This window comes from Callithrix jacchus, chromosome 7 (genome assembly GCF_049354715.1).
Source record: "Callithrix jacchus isolate 240 chromosome 7, calJac240_pri, whole genome shotgun sequence".
NCBI classification, from domain to species: Eukaryota; Metazoa; Chordata; class Mammalia; order Primates; family Cebidae; genus Callithrix; species Callithrix jacchus.
In genome coordinates, this window is record NC_133508.1 from 85279564 (window position 1) to 85307065 (window position 27502).

General features: G+C 42.7%; 1 protein-coding gene and 1 long non-coding RNA gene across 34 annotated transcripts in view; one reads left to right on the top strand and one right to left on the bottom strand.

Moving 5' to 3' along the window:
• Positions 1–26008, top strand: part of LOC103794418 (uncharacterized) — an 81766-nt gene extending 55758 nt beyond the window's left edge. For 6 of the 8 annotated variants that reach the window (XR_013520041.1, XR_013520043.1, XR_013520046.1 and 3 more), the window contains 3 exons: positions 756–812; positions 1851–2019; positions 16331–26008. This is a non-coding gene — a long non-coding RNA (uncharacterized LOC103794418). Of the gene's footprint in view, positions 1–172; positions 296–755; positions 813–1850; positions 2020–16330 lie in introns of all 8 variants that reach the window. The other 2 variants (XR_013520042.1, XR_013520045.1) reach the window with 1 other exon arrangement.
• The window catches only part of LOC100393071 (BEN domain-containing protein 5), a 1596666-nt gene that overhangs the window by 45201 nt on the left and 1523963 nt on the right, over positions 1–27502 (bottom strand). The window lies entirely within an intron of this gene.

Genomic DNA, 27502 nt, shown 5'->3' on the forward strand with positions numbered 1-27502 from the left:
TACTAACAAGAGTGTTGTGTAGATTGTATGACTTAATGAATGTGAAAGCACCTGGTGTGGAGTTTAACATAAAATAGGTAATCAAAAATACATTATATTCTTTGTTTTGGCTTTAATCACACGTTCTCACTTTAAGTATTCCCTGAATTTTAGTGACCTTCATATTTTCTAGCGTTAACTTGACAGTGCACCACGGGTTAGAGGATCATAAAATAGCAGAGCAAGAGGGCACCAAGACTGAACCCCCAATATCAATTCCATGACTCAGGAGGAGTTGACTCTACTCAGACTCTGGGTAAGGAGGGAGTCAGCCCAATGGTGGCCAATCAGAGCACTGATATATCTGTTTCCACAGTGACTAGTGAGGTATGGCATATGGCCCATACCTGACTTCGTTCCGGGACTTGTGAAACAGGGAATTACCCTTATACTGAGAGGCTGGGATGTCCACCAGGAGCTCCTGGCAGCTAATTTGCTTCTAGGTGGGGAGAGCTGGTTGAATAATGAAGCCAACACTCAGGAAACGGTGCTTAGGTGTTGAAGACAGGGAGCTTCTGACCAAGCCTTCATGACATTGAGTCCTTAGATCCAGTCATGCCCCAAACAAGTATCCCTTTGGACTCTTGAGTTTTATGAGCTAATTAATATCCCTTTTTATTTAAGTCAGTTTGAATTGGGTTTTCTGTCCCTTGCAACCAAATTTTGGCTAATACAAGATGTTTGAATTTGTTTCATCACACCTCTTGATTTTACAGATGAGGAAGAGATTTGCAAATCACATGAGCAGTTTTTACACACAACCAATTTTCTAAGTAAGTAAATTGCCTCAATTCCTTTTATCCTTACTGCTGACCAGAACAGGAACAGGTTGTCCCTATGCCTGGATTGGGTCATAGAATATTGATTTTGGTCACAGAATGCCTAATCTTTCTGTAACAGAGCAAATTTTTTAATTCAAGTCCTTGGGAATCAGTTTTGTTTTGCATTACAATGTTTTTATCCCCCAAGCAGAACTGCTGATGGCTGTCCTTTCCCTTCCACACAGTATAATCAGCAGCAATTAATTATAATCACAAGGAGACAGCACAAATGAACAGAGCATTAATTGGACAGAAGTAAGCAAAATCTCCTTTAGCTCACAGTTAGTGCCTGTATGAAGGAAGAAGTGAGGAGGCACATACATGTGTACATACACACACACACACACACATGCACAGTCACACACACAAACATACACACAGCCCATAGTCAACCAGAGAATAAGGAGACAATATAGGATGAGCATGCTCTCTCATCAGTATGGTGTAGTGGAAAAAAAATCAAGGACTTTGGAGTCACAAGATTCCACCACTAACCAGCTGCTTAAACTAGCTTTCTCATCTGTAAAACAAGGACACATTACTTCAAAGTGGATTAGAATATTAAATAAGAATATTGTATGTAAAGCACTTTTTACTGGTAGGTAGCCGAAACTCTATACCTTCTAGTAGTTCTTTTTCCTTCCACATCAAACACCTTTTATGACTGGTAGAGAATGAAGACCTAATAAGATCTGAAATTTTAGACCCTCGAATGTTCTTAATCCAGCCTAACCAATTTGTTTGTCTCCCCCAGACCTTCCACTTAATCCTATACCATTCCCCTTTCCCAGTATCTGCCCCCTCCCCCACACTCCTGCCTCCTCTTGCCTCTTTGCCTCTTTCCCCTTTGGGTTGTAGATTCTGGGAGGGTAGCTTAGTATCCCAGTTGCCCCTCACAAGACCTGACACACAGTAATCAATGACTGGACATTTGTTTAATAACTATTGATGGAGTCTGTGTCTGTGCTTATGTTCTCCTTTTACCTGCAGCATCCAACCCTTCTATCTTGGTCTCAGTCTTAGTCGTCCTTCAAGGCTTAACCTAGAAGCTACCACCTCCTCCATGAAATCTTTGAAACTTATCCCTGAGGGGGAGGATCCAAGATGGATGAATAGGAACAACTCCAGAGTGCAGTTCCCAGCAAGAACAATGCAGAGAGTGAGTGCCTACCACATTTCCAAACACATTTTCACAAATTTGATTTCCAAACAAATCCCATAGACCAGGAGATTCCCAGGCTGAAAAGCACCATGAATTTTCAGCATGGCAGTTTCAGCCGGTGCCGGGTTGGTGCACAGAAACTCACTCACAAATATCTGGGTGGCCGTTTCAACTGGCACCTGGAACACCTGGGAGACAGAGCCACCCATTCAACTGAAAGGGAGGGGCAAAGACAGGGAGCCAGGTGATCTGGCTCGGTGGGTACCACCCCCACAAAACAAGCAATCTGAAATGCTCTGGATTGAGAGTTTCACAGCAAGTGCAGCTGGACTGGAGACAGTCCAGCTCAGTGGGGGGAAGGGTGACCACCACTACCAAGGCAGTTCACACAGCAGCTGGGCAGAGCCTGAGGCAGCTCAGCAATGCCTCTGCTGGCAGACTGTGACTAGACTACTTGGTGCAGGGCAAGGCATCTATGAAAAAAGGCAGCAGCATGACAGGAACTTATAAATAAAGCTGGGCTTCCTAGGACAGAGCACCTGGGAAAAGAGGTGGTTATGAGTTCCACTGCAGCAGACTTAAAAGTACCTGCCCAGCATCTCTGCATGGAAGAACGGAACTCCCAACACAGCACTTGAGCTCCTATAAGGGACAGACGGTCTCCTCAAGCAGCTTCCAACTCCCGTATACCCAAAAAGACACCTCATAAAGGAGAGCTCAGGCTGACATCTGGCAGGTGCCCTTCTGGGACAAAGATAACAGAAGAAACTGGCAGCAACCCTTACTGTTCTGCAGCCCCTGTGGGTGATCCCCAGGCAAGCAGGGTCTGGAGTGGACCACCAGCAGTCCTGCAGCAGAGAGGCCTGTTTTAGAAGGAAAACTAAGAAACAGAAAGAAATAACTTCATCATCAACATAAAGGATGTCCACTCAGAGACCCCCATCTGAAAGTCACCAACTACAAAGACCACAGGTAGATAAAGCCACTAAGATGGGAAGAAATCAGTGCAAAAAGGATGAAAACACCAAAGCCCAGAATGCCTCTCCTCCTCCAAAGGATCACAGCGCCTCACCAGCTAGGGATCAAAGATGGATGGAGAATGAATTTGATGAATTGACAGAAACAGACTTCAGAAGGTGGGTAATAACAAACTTCTCAGAGCTAAAAGAACATGTGCTAACCCAATAAAATGAAACTAAGAAGCTAGAAAAAAGGTTAGATGAGATGCCAACTAGAATAAATAGCTTAGAGAAGAATATAAACGACTTGACGGAGCTGAAAAACACAACACAAGAACTTCGTGAAGCATACACAAGTTTCAGTAGCCGAATCAACCAAGCAGAAGAAAGGATATCAGAGATTGAAGATCAACTCAATGAAATACAATGAGAAGGCAAGAATAGAGAAAAAAGAGTGAAAAGAAATGAACAAAGCCTCCAAGAAATATGGGATTATATGAAAAGACCTAATCTACATTTGATAGGTGTACCTGAATGTGATGAAGAGAATGAACCCAAGCTGGAAAACACTCTTCAGAATATTATCCAGGAGCACTTCCCCAACCTAGCAAGCAAGGCCAACATTCAAGTCTAAGAAATACAGAGGGAATTGGATCCAAGATGGCTGATTAAGAGCAGCTCAGGATTGCAGCTCCCAGTGAAAGCACAGAGGGTGAGTAGACGCTGCATTTCCAGATGGATTTTTATTGCCAACAGACTGGGAGATTCCCAGGTGGAGGAGCCCCACGGGTAGACAGTGCAGCTGGTTTGGCCAGCAGAGCTGCTTTGCCAGTGCCCTGGGACAGCGGTTCCCTGTACAAAATACATGGGTCCAGGTACTGTTTTAGCTGGCAATTGGAGCTCTGGGAAGGCAGAGTCGCCCATTCATCTGATTAAAAAGGGGACCAAAACAGGGAGCCAGGCCAGGAGATTCCCGGGCAAAAATAATGCCGTGAATCTCAGTGCCACTGTTTCAGCTGGCGCAGTGGGTTGCCACATGGGAAATCACACAGATCCTGGTGCATTTTCAACAGGTGACTAGAACACCTGGGAGAGAGTTGACTGTTCAACTAAAAAAAAAAAAAAAAAAAGCCCCTGAGGCAGGGAGCCAGGTGATCAGGCTTGGCTGGTCCAACCCCAACAAAAAACAGCAATTGGAAATGCTCTGGGTTAAGAGTTGAACCTGGGAAGGTCCAGGTCTGTGGGGAAGGGGCGTCTGCCATTACCGAGGCACTCCATCACTATGAAGGTAGTCTGCCATTGCTGAGGCAACCTGCCACTACAGAGAGAGTCTGCCATTACAGAGGTGCTTGGCTTTGCCAAGGCAGTTCTAACTACACCCATATAAACAGGACTACAGGGAAGTTCACATGGCAGCTGGACGGAGCCCACAGCAGCTCAACAAAGCCTCTGCAGGCAGACAGTGACTAGGCTGCCTCCTCAGTGGGCAGGGCAGCCCTGATAAAAAGGCAGTAGCACAATGGAAACTCAAATAAAGCCCTAACTACCCAGGACAGAGCACCTGGGGAAAAAAAGGGGGGTTATGAGTTCTGCTGCAGCAGAATTAAATTTACCTGCCCAGCAGCTCTAAATGAACAACAGAGATCACAGCTCAGCACTAGAGCTCCTATAAAGGACAGACTGTTGCCTGATCCTTGTATATCCAAAGAGTCATCTTATAAAGGAGAGCTCAGACTGACATTTGGTGGGTATCCTTCTGGGACAAAGATAGCAGAAGAAGAAACTGGCAGCAACTCTTACTGTTCTGCAGTCACTGCAGGTGATCCCCAAACAAGCAGGGCCTGGAGTGGACCTCAGCAGTCTTACAGCAGAGGGGCCAGACTGTCAGAAGGAAAACTAAGAAACAAAAGGAAATAACATCATCATCAACAAACTGGACATCCATGCAGAGACCCAATCTGAAAGTCAACAACTTCAAAAATGACAGGTGAATAAATTCACAAAGATGGGAAGAAACCAGTGCAAAAAAGGATGAAATCACCTGAAACAAGAATGCCTCTCCTCCTACAAGGGATCACAACTCCTCACCAGTGAGGGAATGAGGCTGGATGGAGAATGAGTGTGATGAATTAACAGAATCAGGCTTCAGAAGGTTGGCAATAAGAAACTTCTGTGAACACATTCTAACCCAACGCAAAGAAACTAAGAACCTTGAAAAAAGATTTGATGAAATACTAATGAGAATAGACAACTTAGAGAGGAATATAAGTGAATTGATGGAGCTGAAAAACACAACACAAGAACTTCGCGAAGAATGCACAAGTTTCAACAGCAGAATTGACAAGCAGAAGAAAGGATATCAGAGGTCAAAGATCAACTCAATGAAATAAAACAGAAGGCAAGATTAGAGAAAAAAGGGTAAAAAGGAATGAACAAAGTCTCCAAGAAATATGGGACTATGTGAAAAAACCTAATCTACGTTTGATAGGTGTACCTGAATTTGACAGAGAGAATGAATCCAAGCTGCAAAATACTCTTCAGGATATCATCCAGGAAAACTTTCCCAACCTAGCAAGGCAGGCCAATATTCAAGTCCAGGAAATACAGAGAACACCACAAAGATATTCCTCAAGAAGAGCAACCCCAAGGCACATAGTTGTCAGATTCACCAGGGTTGAAATGAAGGAGAAAATGCTAAGGGCAGCCAGAGGGAAAGGTCGGGTTACCCACAAAGGGAAGCCCATCAGACTCACAGAAGATCTCTTGACAGAAACACTACAAGCCAGAAGAGAGTGGAGACCAATATTCAACATCCTTAAAGAAAAGAACTTTCAACCCAGAATTTCATATCCAGCCAAACTGAGCTTCATAAGTGAAGTGAAGGAAAAATAAAATCCTTTGCGAACAAGCAAGTTCTCAGAGATTTTATCACCACCAGGCCTGCTTTACAAGAGCTCCTGAAAGAGGCACTACACATAGAAAGGAACAACCAGTACTAGCCACTCCAAAAACATACCAAATGGTAAAGAGCATCAACACAATGAAAAAACTGCATCAACTAATGGGCAAAACAGCCAGCTAGCATCAAAAGGGCAGGCTCAAATTCACACATAACAATATTAACCCTAAATGGAAATGGGCTAAATGGACCAATCAAAAGACACAGACTGGCAAACTGGATAAAAAGCCAAAACCCATTGGTGTGCTGTATCCAGGAAACCCATCTCATACATGCAAGGATACACAAAGGTTCAAAATAAAGGGATGGAGGAAGATTTACCAAGCAAATGGAGAGAAAAAAAAGCAGGAGTTGCAATTCTCATCTCTGATAAAACAGACTTTAAAGCAACAAAGATCAAAAGAGACAGAGAAGGACATTACATAATGGTAAAAGGATCAATGCAACAAGAAGAGCTAACCATCCTAAATATATATGCACCTAATACAGGAGCACCCAGATGCATAAGTCAAATTGTTAATGACTTACAAAGAGACTTAGACTCCCGCACAATAATAGTGGGAGACTTTAATACCCCATTGTCAATATCAGACAGATCAATGAGACAGAAAATTAACAAGGATATCCAGCACTTGAACTCAGACCTGGACCAAGCAAACCTAATAGACATTTACAGAACTCTCCACCCCAAATCCACAGAATATACATTCTTCTCAGCACCACATCACACCTACTCTAAAACTGACCACATAATTGGAAGTAAATCACTCCTCAGCAACGGCAAAATAATGGAAATCATAACAATCTCTCAGAACACAGTGCAATCAAGTTAGAACTCAGAATTCAGAAACTAACTCAGAACTGCACAGCTTCATGGAAACTGAACAACTGGTTCTTGAATGTTGACTGGATTAACAATGAAATGAAGGCAGAAATAAATGTGTTCTTCAAAACCAGTGAGAACGAAGACACAACATACCAGAATCTCTGGGACATATTTAAAGCAGTCTCTAGAGGAAAATATATAGCAACAAATGCCCACATGAGAAGCAAGGAGAGATCTAAAATTGACACTCTATTGTCAAAATTGAAAGAGCTAGAGAAGCAAGATCAAAAAAACACAAAACCTAGCAGAAGACAAGAAATAACTAAGATCAGAGCAGAACTGAAGGAGATGGAGACACAAAAAACCCTTCAAAAAATCAATAAATCCAGGAGCTGGTATTTTGAAAAGATCAACAAAATAGACCACTAGCCGGATTCATAAAAAAGGAGAGAATAATGAAATAGATGCAATAAAAAACGATAAAGGGGCTATCACCACAGATTCCACAGAAGTTCAAACCATCATCAGAGATTATTACAAACAACTCTATGCACATAAACTAGTAAACCTGGAAGAAATGGATGAATTCCTCGACAGTTGCATCCTCCCAAGCCTAAACCAGGAAGAAGTCGAAACCCTGAATAGACCAATAACAAGGTCTGAAGTCGAGGCAGCAATTAAGAGCCTACCACACACAAAAAAGCCCAGGTCCAAATGGGTTCACAGCTGAATTCTACCAGACATACAAAGAGGAGCTGGTACCATTTCTTCTGAAACTATTCCAAATAATTCAAAAACAGGGAATCCTTCCCAAATCATTTTATGAGACCAACATCATCCTGATACCAAAACCTGGCAGAGACTCAACAAACAAAGAAAACTTCAGGCCAATATCCATGATGAACATAGATGCAAAAATCTTCAATAAAATACTTGCAAGCCGATTGCAACAGCACATCAAAATGCTTATCCACCATGATCAAGTAGGATTCATCCCGGGGATGCAAGGCTAGTTCAACATACACAAGTCTATAAACATAATTCACCACATAAACAGAACCAAAGACAAAAACCACATGATTATCTCAATTGATGCAGAGAAGGCCTTTGACAAAATTCAACAGCGCTTTATGCTAAAAACCCTCAATAAACTCGGTATTGATGGAACGTATCTCAAAATAATAAAAGCTATTCACAACAAACCAACAGCCAATATCATACTGAATGGGCAAAAACTGGAAGCATTCCCTTTGAAATCTGGCACTAGACAAGGAAGCCCTCTCTCACCACTCCTATTCAGTATAGTACTGGAAGTTCTAGCCAGAGCAATCAGGCAAGAAAGAGAAAGAAAGGGTATTCAAATAGGAAAGGAAGAAGTCAAATTGTCTCTATTTGCAGATGACATGATTGTATATCTAGAAGACCCCATAGTCTCAGCCCCAAATCTCCTGAAACTGATGAGCAACTTCAGCAAAGTCTCAGGATACAAAATTAATGTGCAAAAATCACAAGCATTACTGTACACCAATAACAGACTTAGAGAGAGCCAAATCAAGAATGAACTGCCATTCACAATTGCTACAAAGAGAAGAAAATACCCAGGAATACAACTAACAAGGAATGTAAAGGACCTCTTCAAGGAGAACTACAAGCCACTACTCAACGAAATATGAGAGGACACAAACAGATGGAGAAACATTCCATGGTCATGGTTAGGATGAATCAATATCGTAAAAATGGCCATACTGCCCAAAGTAATTTATAGATTCAATGCTATCCCCATCAACCTACCAATGACCTTCTTTACAGAACTAGAAAAAAAACACCTTAAACTTCATATGGAACCAAAAGAGAGCCTGCATAGCCAAGTCACTTCTAAGCAAAAAGAACAAAGTGGGTGGCATCACACTACTGAACTTCAAACTATACTACAAGGCTACAGTAATCAAAACAGGATGGTACTGGTACCAAAACAGAAATATAGACCAATGGAACAGAACAGAGGCCTTGGAGGCAACACAGCATATCTACAACCATCCAATCTTTGACAAACCTGACAAAAACAAGCAATGGAGAAAGAATTCCCTGTTTAATAAATGGTGTTTAGAAAACTGGCTAGCCATGTGCCCAAAGCAGAAACTGACACCTTACACTAAAATTAACTCCAGATAGATGAAAGACTTAAACATAAGACCTAACACCATAAACACCCTAGAAGAAAATCTAGGCAAAACCATTCAGGACATAGGCGTAGGCAAGGACTTCATGACCAAAACACCAAAAGCATTGGCAACAAAAGCCAAATAGACAAATGGGACCTAATCAAACTCCACAGCTTCTGCCTGGCAAAAGAAACAGTCATTAGAGTGAATTGGCAACCAACAGAATGGGAAATAATTTTTGCAATCTACCCATCTGACAAAGGGCTGATATCCAGAATTTACAAAGAACTAAAATAGACTTACAAGAAAAAACAAACAAGCCCATTCAAAAGTGGGCGAAGGATATGAACAGACACTTTATAAAAGAAGACATACATGAGGCCAACAAACATGAAAAAATGCTCATCATGACTGGTCATTAGAGAAATGCAAATCAAAACTACATTGAGATACCATCTCACGCCAGTTAGAATGGCGATCATTAAAAATTCTGGAGACAACAGATGCTGGAGAGGATATGGAGAAACAGGAATACTTTTACACTGTTGATGGGAGTGTAAATTAGTTCAACCATTGTGGAAGACAGTGTGGCGATTCCTTAAGGACCTAGAAATAGAAATTTTATTTCACCCAGCAATCCCATTACTGGGTATATATCCAAAGGATTATAAATCGTTCTACTATAAGGACACATGCACACAAATGTTCATTGCAGCACTGTTTACAATAGCCAAGACCTGGAACCAACCCAAACGCCCATTGATGATAGACTGGACAGGGAAAATGTGGCACATATACACCATGGAATATTATGCAGCCATCAGAAATGATGAGTTCGTATCCTTTGTAGGGACATGATGAACCTGGAGACCATCATTCTCAGCAAACTGACACAAGAACAGAAAATCAAACACCGCATGGTTCTCACTCATAGGCGGGTATTGAACAATGAGAACACATGGACCCAGGGAGGGGAGCATCACACACTGGGGTCTGTTGGGGGGAAATAGGGGAGGGACAGCAGGGGTTGGGCAGTTGGGGAGAGATAGCATGGGGAGAAATGCCAGATATAGGTGAAGGGGAGGAAGGCAGCAAAGCACGCTGCCACGTGTGTACCTATGCAACAATCTTGCATGTTCTTCACATGTACCCCAAAACCTAAAATGCAATTTAAAAAAATACAGAGAACACCACAAAGATATTCCTCAAGAAGAACAACCCCAAGACACATAGTTGTCAGATTCACCAGGGTTGAAATGAAGAAAAAAATGCTAAGGGCAGCCAGAGAGAAAGGTTGGGTTACCCACAAAAGGAAGCCCATCAGACTCACAGTGGATATCTCCACAGAAACCCTGCAAGCCAGAAGAGTGGGGGCCAATATTCAACATCCTTAAGGAAAAGAACTTTCAACCTAGAACATCATATCCAGCCAAACTAAGCTTCATAAGCAAAGGAGAAGGAAAATCCTTTATGGACAAGCAATTGCTGAGAGACTTCGTCACTACCAGGCCTGCCTTCAAGAGCTCCTGAAAGAAGCACTAAACCAGGAAAGGAGCAACCAGTACCATCCACTGCAGAAATGTACCAAATGGTAAAGACCATCAACACATATGTGTCAACTAATGGGCAAAACATCCTGCTAGCATCAAAATGGCAAGATCAAATTCACACATAACAATATTAACCTTAAATGTAGATGGGCTAAATGTCCCAATCAAAAGACAAAGACCCATCAGTGTGCTATATTCAGGAAACCCATCTCACATGCAAGGACACACATAGGTTCAAAATAAAGGGATGGAGGAAGATTTATCACACAAATGGAGAGCAAAAAAAGCAGGAGTTGCAATCCTTGTCTCTCATAAAATGGACTATAAACCAAGAAAGATCAAAAGCGACAAAGAAGAGCTTTACATAATGGTAAAAGGATCAATTCATCAAGAAGAGCTAACGATCCTTAATATATATTCAATGAATACAGGAGCATCCAGGTACATAAAGCAAGTTCTTAACAACCTACATAGAGACGTAGACTCCAACACAATAATAGTGGGAGACTTTAACACTCCACTGTCAATAATAGATCAATGAGAAAGAAAATTAATAAGAATATCCAGGACTTGAACTCAGATCTGGACCAAGTGGACCTAACAGACATCTACAGAAATCTTCACACCAAATCCACAGAATATACATTCTTCTCAGCACTGCATTGCACCTACTCTAACATTGACCACATAATTGGAAGTAAATCACTCCTCAACAAATGCAGAAGAACGGACATCATAACAAACAGTCTCTCAGACCACAGGGCAATCAAATTAGTACTCAGAATTAAGAAACTAACTCAGAACCACATAGCTTCATGGAAACTGAACAACTGGCTCCTGAATGTCGACTGGATAGAGAATGAAATGAAGGCAGAAATAAAGATGTTCTTTGAAACTGAGAACAAAAAGACAACATAACAGAATCTCTAGGACACATTTAAAGCAGTGTCCAGAGGGAAGTTTATAGGAATAAATGCCCAAATGAGAAGTGAGGAAAGATACAAAATCAACACTCTATCAACAAAATCGAAAGAGCTATAGGAACAAGATCAAAAAATCTCAAAATCTAGCAGAAGACAAGAAATAACAAAGATCAGAGAAGAACTGAAGGAGATAGAGACACACACAAAAAAACCCTTCAAAAAAATCAATAAATCCAGGAGCTGGTTTTTTGAAAAGATCACCAAAATAGATAGGCCACTAGCCAGATTAATAAAAAAGAAAAGAAAGAAGAATCAAATAGATGCAATAAAAAACAATAAAGGGGATATCACCACTGACTCTACAGAAATACAAACTACCATCTGAGATTATTACGAACAACTCTATGCCCATAAACCAGTAAACCTGGAAGAAATGGATAAATTCCTGGACACTTGCACCCTCCCAAGCCTAAACCAGGAAGAAGTTGAAACCTTGAATGTACCAATAACAAGGGCTGAAGTTGAGACAGTAATTAATAGCCTACCAACCAAAAAGAGTCCAGGTCCAGATAGGTTCATAGCCAAATTCTACCAGACATACAAAGAGAAGCTGGTACCATTCCTTCTGAAACTATTCCAAATAATTCAAAAACAGGGAATCCTTCCCAAATCATTTTATGAGACCAACATCATCCTGATACCAAAACCCGGCAGAGACTCAACAAACAAAGAAAACTTCAGGCCAATATCAATGATGAACATAGATGCAAAACTCTTCAATAAATACTGGCAAACCAATTGCAATAGCACATTAAAAAGCATATCCATCACAATCAAGTAGGCTTCATTTCAGGGATGCAAGCCTGGTTCAACATACACAAGTCTATAAACATAATTCACCACATAAACAGAACCAAAGACAAAAACCACATGATTACCTCAATAGATGCAGCAAAGGCCTTTGACAAAATTCAACCGCCCTTTATCCTAAAAATTCTAAACAAACTAGGTATCAAAGGAACATATCTCCAAATAATAAAAGCTATTTATGACAAACCTACAGCCAATATCATACTGAATGGTCAAAAACTGGAAACATTCTCTTGAAATGTGGCACTAGACAAGGTTGCCCTCTCTCACCACTCTTATTCAATATAGTTTGCAAGTTCTAGCCAGAGCAATTAGGCAAGAAAAAAAAATAAAGGGTATTCAATTAGGAAAAGAGGAAGTCAAATTGTCTCTATTTGCAGATGACATGATTGTATATTTAGAAGAACCTATCATCTCAGCCCCAAATCTCCTTAAACTGATAAGCAACTTTAGCAAAGTCTCAGGATACAAAATCAATGTGCAGAAATCACAAGCATTTCTATACACCAATAACAGACTAACAGAGAGCAAAATCAAGAGCAAATTCCCATTCATAATTGCTCCAAAGAGAATAAAATACCTAGGAATACAACTAACGAAGGATTAAAGGACCCCTTCAAGTAGAACTACAAACCACTGCTTAAGGAAATTAAGAGAGGACACAAACAGATGGAGAAACATTCTATGCTCATGGTAAGGAAGAATCAGTATCATGAAAATGGCCATATTGCCCAAAGTAATTTATAGATTCAGAGTTATTCTCATCAAGCTACCATGACCTTCTTCATCTTCACAGAACTGGAAAAAACCACTTTAAACTTCATATGGAATCACAAAAGACCCTGCATAGCCAAGATAATCCTAAGCAAAAAGAACAAAGCTGGAGGCATCACACTGCCGAACTTGAAACTATACTACAAGGCTACAGTAATCAAAACAGCATGGTACTGGTACCAAAACAGAGACATAGACCAATGGAACAGAACAGAGACCCCAGAAGAAACACCACACATCTTCAACCATCTGATCTTTGACAAACCTGGCAATGACAAGCAATGGTGAAGGGACTCCATGTTTAATAAATGGTGTTGGGAAAACTGCCTAGCAATGTGCAGAAAGCAGAAACTGGACCCTTTCCTGACACCTTACACTAAAATTAACTCCAGATGGATTAAAGACTTATACATAAGACCTAACACCATAAAAACCCTAGAAGAAAACCTATGCAAAACCATTCAGGACATAGGCATAGACAAGGACTTCATGACTAAAACACCAAAAGCATTGGCAACAAAAGTCAAAATAGATAAATGGGACCTAATGAAACTCCAGAGCTTCTGTACAGCAAAAGAAACAATCACTAGAGTAAACCAGCAACCAACAGAATGGGAAATAATTTTTGCAATCTACCCATCTGACAAAGAGCTAGTATCCAGAATCTACAAAGAATTAAAACAGATTTACAAGAAAAAAAAATAAACCCATCCAAAAGTGGGTGAAGGAAATGAACAGACACTTTTCAAAAGAAGACATATATGAGGCCAACAAACATGAAAAAATACTCATCATCACTGATTATTAGAGAAATGCAAACCAAAACCACATTGAGATACCACCTCATGCAAGTTACAATGGCGATCATTAAAAAATCTGGAGACAACAGATGCTGGAGAGGATGTAGAGAAATAGGAACACCTTTACACTGCTGGTGGGAGTGTAAACTAGTTCAACCATTGTGGAAGACATTGTGCTTCCTCAAGGACCTAGAAATAAAAATTCCATTTCACCCAGCAATCCCATTACTGGGTATATACTCAAGGGATTATAAATCATTCTATTATAAAGACACATGCACATGTATGTTCATTGTGGCACTGTTTACAATAGTAAAAACCTGGAACCAACCCAAATGCCCATCGATGATAGACTGGACAAGGAAAATGTGGCACATATATACCATGAAATACTATGCAGCCATAAGAAACGATGAGTTTGTGTCCTTTGTAGGGACATGGATGAATCTGGAAACCATAATTCTCAGCAAACTGACACAAGAACAGAAAATCAAACACTGCATGTTCTCACTCATAGGCAGGTGTTGAACAGTGAGAACACACGGACAGAGGGAGGGGAGCATCACACACTGGGGTCTGTTGGTGGGGGCAAGGGAGGGACAGTGGGGGGCGGTGGGGAGGTTGGGGAGGAATAACATGGGGAGAAATGCCAGATGTAGGTGACAGGGGAATGGAGGCAGCAAACCACATTGCCATGTGTGTACCTATGCAACCATACTGCATGATCTGCACATGTACCCCAGAACCTGAAGTACAATTAAAAAAAGAAAAGAAACTTATACCTGGGACCACTATCCCCTCCTCCGAACTCAGTACCTCTTTCATGACACCTGCAGCTTTTTATCTTGTGTTGTAAGATTTATATGGGAATTTCTTCTTCACCATGACCTCAAGTTTCTTCACTCAATCATTCAACCTCTTTGAGCTAGTATATGCTGGTAACTATAGTTACTGAGGTATCAGAATGGGTACGTGTCCTTGAGATGCTCAGGTTCAAACTGGTTCTTGAGTACAGCAACTGTGTCTGACTCATCTTTCAATATCCCATGCCTTGAGCCACCGTGGGTGATCTCAAATATTTGATAACAGCAAAAAGTTACCTAGGAGAAGACATCTGAGCTAGAATCCTGGGGAGTCTTGGGAGGTTACTGAAGGCTAGTGAGCGTCTTGAGGCTGGATGCAAATGCCCCTGGGCTTTCTGAAGGAAATTATTTTATATTATGGAGAGAAATCTGGCTCTAGATAATGCTATATAGGATGTACGTGAACCAAAAAAATCCATGAGTTAGCTGTGACTTGGTGCTCAGGTACACACAGCTTCAATAATACCTGAAGAGGCTCTGGCCTACAGTCAGGCCCAGCTTTTCCACTGGTTTCACAGTGATGTTGAACAAGTCATTTATCTTCTGTGGGTATCAGTTTAGCTACCTTGACTTTATGCAACCAACAATTATGGACACCTACTGTGTTTCTGGCACTGTGCCTAGTCCTGGAAATACAGAGATACCTCATATGATTCGCAATTTTGAAGGCACTAATCCAGTAGGCACTATACAAAGGGCCATCAAAGAGACATGTTGTAACACCTCCACACTGTAGGTCCCGTTCTTCATTTCTTCCTGCATAAATTACCAAGCTTCTTTACCCGACATCAAGCTTCTCATGATTTTCCCCTGTCTACCCGTCTAGTTTCTCCTCCATACTGACCCTGTACACTGGCCATACTGTCCCTATCTTTGCCCATGTAGTATCACTCCAAAATTCTCTACCTGCTAAATTTATGATGATTCTTCAATAAAAAGTGAAAGTGCCATAATTGAGGTATACAGAGAAAGAGCATTGCATTTGTAAAGAAAGAAGAATTCTAATATTATAGTTTTTTTTAAAAGCTTCTCTTTTTCTTTTTTTCCCTTCTTCCCTTCCCTTCCCTTCCCTCCCCTCCCCTCCCCTCCCCTCCCCTCTTTTCTCTCTCCTTTCTTTCTTTTGTAAAAGGAAGAGACTAGATTAGACTAACTCTACCAACCCGTACCACCCAATGATCAATGATCAATGATTTAGTAATTACTTATTAATCTTTGTACTGGGTCTTTGGAACTCATGATTACACTGTCTGACCTCTGCTTTCCTCATGGTGTTTGAAAATGCCTCAAGAGCCAATTAACCCATGTGATGGTTAATTTTAGGTGTCAACTTGACTGAGATGCACAAACATTTGGCCAAATGTTATTCTGGATATGTCTGTGAGGGTATTTCTGGGTGAGATTAAAATTTGGGTGGGTTGACTCTCCCTGATAGGGTGGGCCTCATCCAATCAGTTGAAGACTGAATAAACAAAAAGGCTGGGAGAGAATGCCTCCTGACTGCTTGAGCTAGAACATGGGTCTTTTTTGGCTTTTGAACAAGAACTGAAATACAGTTCTTTTTGGATCTCAAGTCCGTTGACTTTCAGATTGGAACTTGCACCATCAGCTCTCCTGTTTTTCAGGCCTTCAGCCTCAGACTGGAACTACATATCAGCAATCCTGGAACTGCAGCTCACTGACTACAAATTTGGGAATTCTTAGCCTCCATAATTGCATAAGCCAATTATTTATAATAAATGTCTTTATGCATATAATCTCTTTACATATATATATACACACACACATATATGAAAACAGAACCAATAGGAGATATATAGATGTAGATATGGAAATAGGCATAGCTACAGATATGGATACAGATATAGGTATAGATATAGATATTGACAGAGATATTCTATTGGTTCTGTTTCTCTGGGAACCCTGACTAATGCAACCACATTGCAGGCCATGGGCTTGGCTTCCTGAAGAATGTTCCTCTCAATGGTGAGTAAGATGTTAAGTTTCCTCCACCACACCCAACTTTTCCTTTCCTATATTCTTGGCTCTGCTGTTGATTATTGTTTTCTCCCTAGAAGAAAGATATCCTAAGATATGGGAGATAACAATTTAATAGAATCTTGCCATATGGAGCTAACAGGACACTTAGAGATAATTAGGTCTCTTATTTCAGAGCAGAGGTGCTTGTCTATGGTTCTGTTATTTGTAGACACTTGTGGAATGCCTTCCTGTTCCTTCAACTCTCTCTTCTCTTAGTGAAGGTTTAACCTCACTTTTAGACCCAGCTCAAAATCTGCCCCATTTAAAGGGCCTTCCTGGCTGGGCACAGTGGCTCACTCCTGTAATCCCAGCACTTTGGGAGGCCAAGGCAGGCAGATCACCTGAAGTTTGAGACCAGCCTGGCCAACATGATGAAACCCCATCTTTACTAAAAATTAGCCAGGTGTAGTGGCAGGTGCCTATAGTCCCAGCTACTCAGGAGGCTGAGACAGGAGAATCGCTTGAACCTGGGAGGCAGAGGTTGCAGTGAGCTGAGATTGTACCATTGCACTCCAGCCTGGGCAACAAGAGCAAAACTCCACCTCAAAAAAAAAAAAAAAAAAAAAAAAAAAGAAAAAAAAAGGGTCTTCTCCCCAAGTTTGAATTCATTGCTCTGTTTTCTGTATCCCCACAGAATTCTGTACATATCTTTTTACTTAGCTTAATATGTTTTATAATTGGAGACAGATCAAGAGGTACACCAGGCAGGTGGGGTACCAGGTATCATTTGTAGTGGGATAATAAAGCATCAGTAAAAATAGAACAATTTGGAGAAAACTATATTCATCAGAACTCTTCACCTATATGCAGCTGGAAGAAAATTTGAGACTCAGAGAGGTAAGCAACTTTTGCTCAAATCATCCAGCTAGAAAGTAGCTGAGCTTGGATTTGAATCCAAGTCTGACTTAAAGAGCCATGCTCTTGTTGGTTATTCATACAATAATTTGTGTAAAATGTTAACTGTGTGCCAGGTACCATGTTAGACACTGGGGTGCAAAAGTTCAAGCCTGGTTGTCCAGGGTTATGGCAGGTAGTGGCAGAATACAACCAAATTCCTTGTGTAAGTCTTTGGTCTTTAGGCCTGAGACTCTTCTGTCCCACTGAGTGATTTCACTGCTAGGATACTCTAGAGCCAGTTCCCCAGCCTTTCCCTCTTTCCAAGAGCAGACAAGACACTTTCTTAGAATAACCCCTTTGCCTGCCCCAATATCTTTGGCTGTGCCCACTGTGGAAAGAGAGTCAGGCTGCTGCCAAGTTCATTAATAATTTTGGCTTTCTGGAGGAAGGAGTTGGATTGCTTTGCTCTTTGAATATCAAAACATCCAATTAACACAGCTAATTAGCATCACCAGCAGCAGTCAAAAGAATGGCAATTTAGAGGCAGAATTTCAAAGGTTTCCTAGTTGTAGGCCAAGGCAACCCATCTCTTGCTAATGACAAGAGTTACTCACTTAGGCAATTCTATAGCAGCCATCAATTAACCACTGGGCAGAGACTGGCCTCATCCCTGAGTCATTTGTCTAATCAGAACTGAATAGAGAAAAAGAGGCACAATGAAAAGGAAGAGGAAGAGAGGGAGAGGAAGAGATGACAGAATGGAGTTAAGGGGTCCAAGAAAGGAAAGAGAGAGAATTAAGAGAGGAACAGAGAGAAAGTGATACAGATACACACAAAGACAGAATTCTCAGAGAAAGTGACAGAGAGAATGAGGGAAACAAACAGAAAAGGTGACTTACAGATAGACAGACAATCAGATAGGGTACACAGAAAAATGTATTTCTTAAAACATACAGGAAAGACAGGACAAAAGCTTCTAGCCACCAGTAGCTCTGGAAAGGTCAGTGATCACTGGGAAGGCTTAGCATTCTGATCTGTGAAGTCAGGCCTAGCTGTAAAAGTTTAAAGCAAAATGTGGCAAGGCTTGGCTGCTGTAGTGGAATCCAAAAGAGGAAGAGGCCAGGAGACTCAACCCAGAACTTTTCCTTTCACACACTGAAAACTGGATTTCCTATGAGCCTTGATTTGTCTGTTGCAGGTTAAATATGCAGCCAGCACTCCCTCATTTGTGTACTTTCTCCTGTAAACACAGTGAGCTCAATGCTCAGGCCTGTGATTGGCCAGGGGGTTATTGTTCTCTCCCTCAAGGAAAGAAACCAATGGATCTCTTACTGACTCCACCTCAGAAATGACTTTCCCATCTCTCCTCCTCTCCATTGCACGGTCTCTGCCCCAGTTCAGGCCTTGTGGTCGCTTCGCTAGGTTACTGCAGCAGTCTCTGGCCTCTTCTTGATGCTATCCAATCCATTCTTATCACTGCTGCCAAACGATGTGGCTAAGATGAAGAGCTGATTGTGTCCCTTTCCGACTTAAACCTTTTCAACGGTTCTGGACTTTCTCTGGATCAAGTCCAAACCTGTTAATCATGGTAGTCAGGGCCTCTGTCTAGGCTCTTGCTGTCTTCTCCTGACCCAGCTCTTCCTTCTCCCCATTCCTCACTGATACCCCCACCGCACTAGATGACATGGGGGCTCCTAGATGCTTCATGCTGTCTTTACCTCTGGGGTCCTCCTCATACCACTTGGCCCCTGCAATGCCTCAAATCCCTGCTCATGCTCTGTGCCTTTCTGTGACTATGCTTTTGTTTCCATACCTCCCCTATCAACTTGTTCTTTTTATTACTTCGTTTCGTAACCAGCATGTATTCCAGGACCACAAATCCAAATGTCTTCCAAGGATGAATTCATAATGTAAATATGTGCAATGATAAATATGAAACAGTAGAGGGAGTAGTGACAAGTGACACAGTAAATACCAGCTCAAAAACCTCAAACTCAAAACTCAACCAACCAACCAACTCACCAGCCAATAAAACATTACCCTTGCCAAACCCACCATCTGCAGGAAGGAGTCAGCCATGGGCCACCAGTTGATGACCATTGATGACCTTCCATCTGTAGCCTGACTCTCAGCTTAGTCTGGCACACAGGGTGTTCTGCACTCAGACTCCAATTTCAATCCTTGCTATCTCCATGCATTTGGCTCCCTGTTCAGGGAGATTTTCAGTCTGTGCCGACTCCTCCCCTTTGCACCTCACAAGGGTGTTCACTGTATGTAAATAGCTGAAAAGAACACTAACATTTACAGTGAGTAAGCCAATCCCATCATACACCTGCTCAGGCAAGATGCTATTAATCAGCATTTTAACGAAGCCCAATTACAGTAGATGATGCCTCCCACCAGGTAAGGCAATGGTTACAGATGGGAACAAACCAGGAAATCACTGCCCTCTCCCAGGAGCTTGCTCCACTGCAGCACTGGAGGGTTAACTCTAGGAAGACTGAATGGCTGTAGTGACAAGAGTCCAGCTGATGGCCCTATTAGCAGTAAGAAACGACCTCTTTCCCAATCGCCAACATAAATGCAGACAGGACGGGAGGAGCTGGGTTTCTAGTTGGGAGTAGCTTATGGCCAGTGATTACCTTCTCTTCTAGCTGACATTCTGTCTTTCCAGACATGACTGGGTCTCTGTTTCCAGTATCCACCCCTGAGTGAGGCCTGGGTAAGGCATTATAGTCTGTAAAACATGATCTTCACTTCCTCAACTTCTTTTTTTCTTTATTCCTCCATTTACTCCTCTTTTCTCTTCACAGCACTCAAGCATCCAGGGCGCCTCCCAACCCCACCTTCTATTGCAGTTCATTGGGTTAATAGCACAGGCTGTGGAATTAATCAGTTTCTATGTGAATTCTGACCCTCCACATCTACCAGCTCTGTGACTTTGGGAAAGTTATTTTATTTCTCTGGACTTTAGTGTCTCATCAGTTAAATGAGAACAATAATCCCTGTCTTGTCTTCTTCATATGGTTGCTTTGAGATTGAACTGGGGAAGCCATCTACGGCAGTACCTGCCACATAACTGACTGCCCTCCCTCCATTCTGCAGCTTGACTGAGAAGTCAGTAGGGAGGAGAAGTTCTTACCCCTTGCGAATTGTTCCTTTCTTGACTGGGGAATGAAGTATGGACTTCACAGTGCTTCCAAAATCATACGAAGGGGAAGAACCCACTGGTCTAGGATAACTCTAGCTCCTCCCACATATATCAACCACTCCTGTTAATACAGTAATTTCCTCATGCTACTCTCTTGCTCAAGAACCATCTCTGGCTCTCTGTTGCCTATAATCTAAAACTCGAAATTAGTACTATGGCATTTAAGGCTTTCTATGATCTGACCCGAAAGATCAACTAAAGCTAGAAAAGTCGAAGTTTAGTTCCTAAGCCTCCCTTGTATGAACTCAGCATTCAGACCAGTTTCTTCACATGCTCAGTTCTATCACTGAGCCTTTATTCATGATGACACACTCTTCAGAATGTTTTCCCTGTTTTACCGTGAGACTGTAAGTTCCTTCACTAGGCTATGAGGGTAGATACTATTTTTTGTTTTGTTTTTAATCTCAACATCAAGAGAGAGAGATACAATGAACCTCTCAAGAAATAGGTCTTAAACTGGACTAAATGCCATCACTGCAAACACTTCTTCTCTTGTAAGTTCCAGAACAGATCCTTTTAGGTGGTCTAATGTGGTCGTGTTCAGACTCTGAAGCCAAAAGACTTTGGGTCAAACCCAAGCTCTACCACTGTGATGGTTAATTTTTTTTTTTTTTTTTTTTTTTTGAGACGGAGTTTCGCTGGAGTGCAATGGCGCAATCTCGGCTCACTGCAACCTCTGCCTCCTGGGTTCAGGCAATTCTCCTGCCTCAGCCTCCTGAGTAGCTGGGATTACAGTCACGCACCACCATGCCCAGCTAATTTTTTGTATTTTTAGTAGAGACGGGGTTTCACCATGTCGACCAGGATGGTCTCGATCTGTTGACCTTGTGATCCACCCGCCTCGGCCTCCCAAAGTGCTGGAATTACAGGCTTGAGCCACCGCGCCCAGCCTGTGATGGTTAATTTTATGTGCCAACTTGGCTGGGCCACATTGCTCAATTATGTTGTCAAATAGTATTCTAGATGTTTCTGTGAGGGTGTTTGTGGAAGAGGTTAAAGTCAAAGTCTATTGATTTAATCAGTAGACTTTGAGGAAAAGAGATTGCCCTCCATAATGTGGGTGGGCCTCATTCAATCAGTCAAAGGCCTGAATTGAACAAAAGACTGACCACTCCTGAGCAAGAGGGAATTCTGCAGCAGATGGCCTTTGTTCTTGAAAAGTAACATTGGCTCTTCCCTGATCTCCAACATGCCGGCCCACCCTTGCCAACTGCCAAAATTGCACAAAGGCCAGATGTGGTGGCTAATGCATGTAATCTCAGTGCTTCAGGAGGCTGAGGTGGGAGGATTGCTTGAGGTCAGGAGTTCAAGACCAGCCTGAGCAACATGGAGAGAAACTGTCTCTACAAAACAGTTTAAAAACTGCATGAGTCAATTCCTTGAAATAAATCTCTTTATATATACATGTACACACACCCTACTTGTGCTCATTCTGGAACACCCTGACTAATACAGTCACTTCCTATCTGTGTACCTTTGTCAGGTCATTTTACCTCATTGAGCCTTTGTTTTCTAATCTGTAAAATGAGGATGATTGTTCCTCCTTCAGAGGGTTATTGTAACAATTCACTGTGACCCTGACTATGCATGTCAGAGCACCTATAATTTGTGAGCTGTTTCACCTTGCTTAATCTTATTATCAAGGTCCGCGACCTCCAGGAAGTCATCTCAGCTGCTCTAGCCCTCTTTGCTCTTTGACACTCCTGGGGTCCTAGAGGAAACTGGGCCCACATCGCAGCCCTGACTTTGTCCTTTCTTTCAGTACCCAAGCACATGCGATGATGCCCAGCACTGCACGACCCTGGTGGGTATGGAGGGGCTGAGGAGGGGGCCTAGTACAGATGCTAATACAGACTAATCTGGGAACAGCTTTCAAAGCTGCAGCAGAGGCTGCTGAGAAGGACTCAGACACGGTGCTGCAGTCAATTGGGTCCTGAATTGAAATTCATCCCATTGCTTTTTGTCTCGACAGGGTAATAAAAAATCCTCAGACAGTATATTATGAATGCAAAGGGGCAACACTGGCTCTCTGCTCTCCACCACCATCTGAGAGAAGGACCTGTTGGGTGCCTGAAGGAAATGGGCTTTGAGAGGAGGATAGCGGGTCGGAGCAGATGGCACATCCTTGGCTGGGCAGGGAGGGCTGGACCCTCACAGTGCTAAGCCAGTGCTTCCCGACCTTTCATGTCATGACTGAGAAATTTTTGATATTTCTTTGCAGACTGAAGGAAAAGGTAAGGGGCTTCCTTCTGCTGGAGGTTATCAGCCCTGAGGCTTGGGTCACTCCAGGCCTTGTGAGACTGTGCAAGGGCTAAGGGACCTGTACTTCGGTACAGCACCCACCCATCAAAGCACTGAGGCTGGGACTCTCTCTGATATGCTTTCTTCCCAGCTGGGAGCAGAGCAGATGCTGAGGTCCTCACATGCTGACTTGAAAAGCTCAGTTGGAAAGTCTAATTTGGACTCCCAAGCTTCACTGGGTCTTGCAGTTGCTCTTTCTTTTTGGATCAAGCATCCTGCACATCTGATAATGTTATTCCTTACTCAAAATGACCAGCACCTATGTTTCCAAGTAGGGAACATAAAACAGGGAACAGGGAGCCCACTTCTCCATTTAATCTCTTGCATTCTGTCCCCTAATGATTTTATGTAGTTTTAAAACAACTCTCTCTCTCTCTCATCTGTAGGTGGCGAGTTTGACAGATCTAAAACAAATGACCAGAAGATAGGGATTTAGGCCAGCTTGGTTCCAGGCCACAGGTGGAATTCAGGTCTGCCTTCCTCCCTTGTTCATCCTGGGGTTGAGCTGAAGTGGCAGTGGCTCCCCATGACATGCTCTTCCCCTGGCAAATTGCTGGAGTGGCAAGTGCCAGCCCAAACCGCAGAGGCACATGGAAGACCTCCATCTGAGTTCTGTTAGTGTCCCTTTGGCCAAAGCAAGTCACCTAGGTATGCCCAACATTAGTAGGGCTAGGAAGAATACTCCGCCGACAGCCCTTCCCTGTACTTGAATTTCCAGCCACTGAAAACCACATTGTCATGTCTCTGGGCACTGGCCTAGAATATCCATTTCATTCTGTGAGTTTCAGCTCAAGGGCTCTCCTCTGTGAAGCCATCCTTGCCTCCCTAAGGCAGAGTTATATACCTTCTCCTTAATGGTCCCCTCTATACCTTATGTGTCCTTTCAGGGTATTCTTATTAATTGTAATGTTTGGATGTCCATTTCTCCATAAGGCTGCACTTTTGGAATGCAAGAGCCTTTCCCGGCCCATTACAGGGTCCTCAACCACCTTGTATGCGGCTTGGCACAGGAGGAAGGAATGCTCACTTGTTGTTAAACAAATGCATGAAGAATTGAATAAATGAATGGCCAGTGTCTGGTCTTTTTGATTTCAATGTGCTCACTACCTGGACCCACTGGTCTCTCTGTATGCTTTGACCCTGGGCGCATTAGGGTACAGTTTAAAATCCTATGTCTAGGTTATAATAGACCTAAGCTACACTGAATAGAGTTGATGGTCCTCAACCCACCATGCATACTTGTGGCTGCAGTTTGAGTTCACAGAATGTCTGATCAGGGAAGGATATTAGAGACACCCTTGTTCAACTGCACCCTTAGGGAAGAAGCAATGTCTTATTCATCTTTGATTGCAAATGCCCAGCACAGGGCATGTGACAGAGTAGGTGCTTGGTTAATACCTGTTTTGTTTTTCTCACTCTAATACTTTTGTAGATAGAAAAGTGAAAGTCCAGAGTGGGAAAATGGAGTTACTGAGTCACACAGGCTGTTTCTGGTAGTCTGGATTCCAGCCTGGTTTCCCTGACTTCCAGGAGACCAGAATCTAATGGACTTTTTCTAAAGCCTTGTTTTTTGACACAGACCTAAGGTTACATGAAGTAAGTCCTTACTAACTTGCTCCAAATCTGTCTTAGAACGAATTGATGGGTCTAAACATGGATAAGTTCATGTTGCTTTAAATCCATGAAGGCAAAAAGCAGTATACTCGGTAGCAAAAGCACAGGCTTTGGAGGAGGGTGATGGACCTGGGTTTGAGAATCAGAGGAACACTTGCTAACTATGTGACCTTGGACGAATCCCCTAATTACCTTGAGCATCAATCTCCCCAACCCTCCTTCATCACCAAATGGAGCCATAATGCCACTTTTTTGGGGTTGTAGTAAAGATTCATGCTAATACGTGACATTTACCTAGAACATCTTAATCTCATGTGGTTAATCCCTTACTATGAAGTCGTGTTTTCAAATTGTTCTTGAAAGCTGGCCTGCAGCCCTACCCATCACCTTTGGAGACTGTTTGCCCTTACAAAGACTCCCAGTCTGGATGCCCTGCCATCCCGGGAGTTTAATATTCACAGTGCTGCTGCTCACTGTGGAACAGCCACTGACCATAAAGTTTGACATTTTTGAAGATGAAAGTGCTTTGAATTAGTCATGCACATGTGAAGTCATTGTTCCTTCCTGTCCTGCTCTGGAATCTAAAAATGACTTTCAACAGAGTCCAGTAACTTTCCCTCAACAATCACCTTCCGGTGAAGAGGTATGGAGGATTTTAGGCTAAGCAGAAACTCTCGGTCAGTCAGAAGAAAACGAGAGCAGAGTGAAGGCATTGTGCGTCACGTTTGCAGAGAGGGGTCTGCCCTGCCACAGCTTTGCGATCTGCTGCCTCTTCGAGGAGCAGTAAGGGCTGGAGGGCAGTGAGGGGTGGACAGGGCAGGTGAAACCTCACAGACAGTCTGGATGTGGGCACTGGAGGAAGGATGATGCTGTGGAATCCTGGGGCTTTGGGTTCAGAGCTTGGCCATGCCTCATACAAGTTGGGAGACTCCAGGTAAGTTAATATCATGGGTTAACTTTTTTTTTTTTTACTTGTAAGAAATAGTGACTGCTTCATAACACTGCCAGGAGAATTAAATAAGCTAATAAAGCACTTAGCACAGTATCTGGCACATAGTAGGAAAACAGTACGTATATCTCTTCTCTTGAGACATTTCCAGCTTTTCTAAAGCTCGGGCATCTCCCTTATGCTGTAACTGCTGTGCATTCCCAGACTCCCAGACACCCACTTGCACATACAATCACTAAAGTGCTTAGCCAAGGGGCTGTGTGCTAGAGATTTTCCAGTCTGCCTCAGTGCATATAAGGAGGGGTAGACTATAGTCACACTTTCTTACAAGAGAACTCAAAAGAAGAATCCTCTTTTGCTTTAAAGCTGGTCATCTGGCTTCATGTGTCTCTGCAGTGGTGCAGACAGTTCTCTATCCAGGCAATCAGAGGGTCTCCCAACCACCTGCTCAGCAGATCCCTGACTTACTGGGATCCCCATGAAGCAAGCGCACGGACTGTAAGGCACAATAATAGATACCATCCCTTACCAGGAGCCAGTCAGGGTGTTAAGTACTGACATGCATTAGCTCATTTAATTCTCACTACAAACCCGAAAACTTTGTACCATTACTTCTATTCAACAGATAAGATACCTAAAGTTCAGAGAGGTGAAGTAACTTGCCCAAAGTCACACAGGGCTTGGAAGTGGCAAAACTAAAATTTGAAACCAGATTTCTATGATTTCCAAGTCTGAGTTCCCAACCACTGAGCCACATTAGTTAACTCCCTCATTCCTGGCCTTTGCCTGAGCCTGCCCCACTTGTTTGTCCTGGCTTTCTCTGCAGCTGGACTGAGAGATGTGGTCAACTCAGAGGCTGGTGTGAAGGATGCAGGTTACTCATGTTTGCCTCGGTGTAGTGTTCCGCTAGACTTCAGGCAGCTGTGTGGTTGCACTGTGTTTTGGGACTGTGCCCTTGGCATTCATCAGAGGACACTATGAGAGGCATCCTCATGACACTCATGTTGGCCTCTGCTGAAGGAATGCTCTTGAAGCCAGAGGCCACTGCCTTCTACTGGGCCCCCACATGAATTCCCAGGTGAGATGTTTCCTTAAGAGCTCAGTGGTAAGAAATGCCTTTCATTGCTTTATTGTGAAAGGGCTTTTGTTGTAATTTACCACAGTGATAAATAAATGAGCAAGCAAATTAAAATAACTGGCCCATGGACACATCCACTAGGATGTCACATGGGCCTCAGGAGATCCCTTCTTCACCACAAACCTTTCCTGTCGGACACACCGGGAACAGAAGCTCCCCTGGGCATTCTGACAACCTCTGATTGTCCCTTAACTCAGTTCACAGTTAACTCAGACCCTCATCAGACACTCAAACAAGAAGCCACTCTGTCCTCTCTTAGGAGGCAGAAGTGAGAGATGGTGAACCCCAAAAACAGTTCCTTCAAGGTGAAGGTCAAAACCCCAACTTATGAAGAGCTCTGTAGGTATTACATCATGTGAATCTGAATCTGAACTATAGTATGAGGAATGGGGAAAGTAACAGAGGGAGAGAGGGAAGGAAGAATTGGAAAAGAATGAAAAGAACAAAGGAAGGAGGCAGCAGAGTTAGGCTGAAAGGGGTATGAGGAAGGACAGGGACTCCTGAGGCCACTGTGATAGGCACTGACACAGGTCCCCTCAATCCTCAATATCGGTTAAGGTGTCAGAGCACAAAGCATTGCTCAAGGTCATCAAAGTGGAGAACACTTAATTCAAATGCGGATTTAGTGCGATGCGTTTCCACTATTTGCCTTAAGAGAGGGAGCTAAGGAGGAAGAAAAAGAAAAAAAAAGTGAAAGAGGTGGAAGG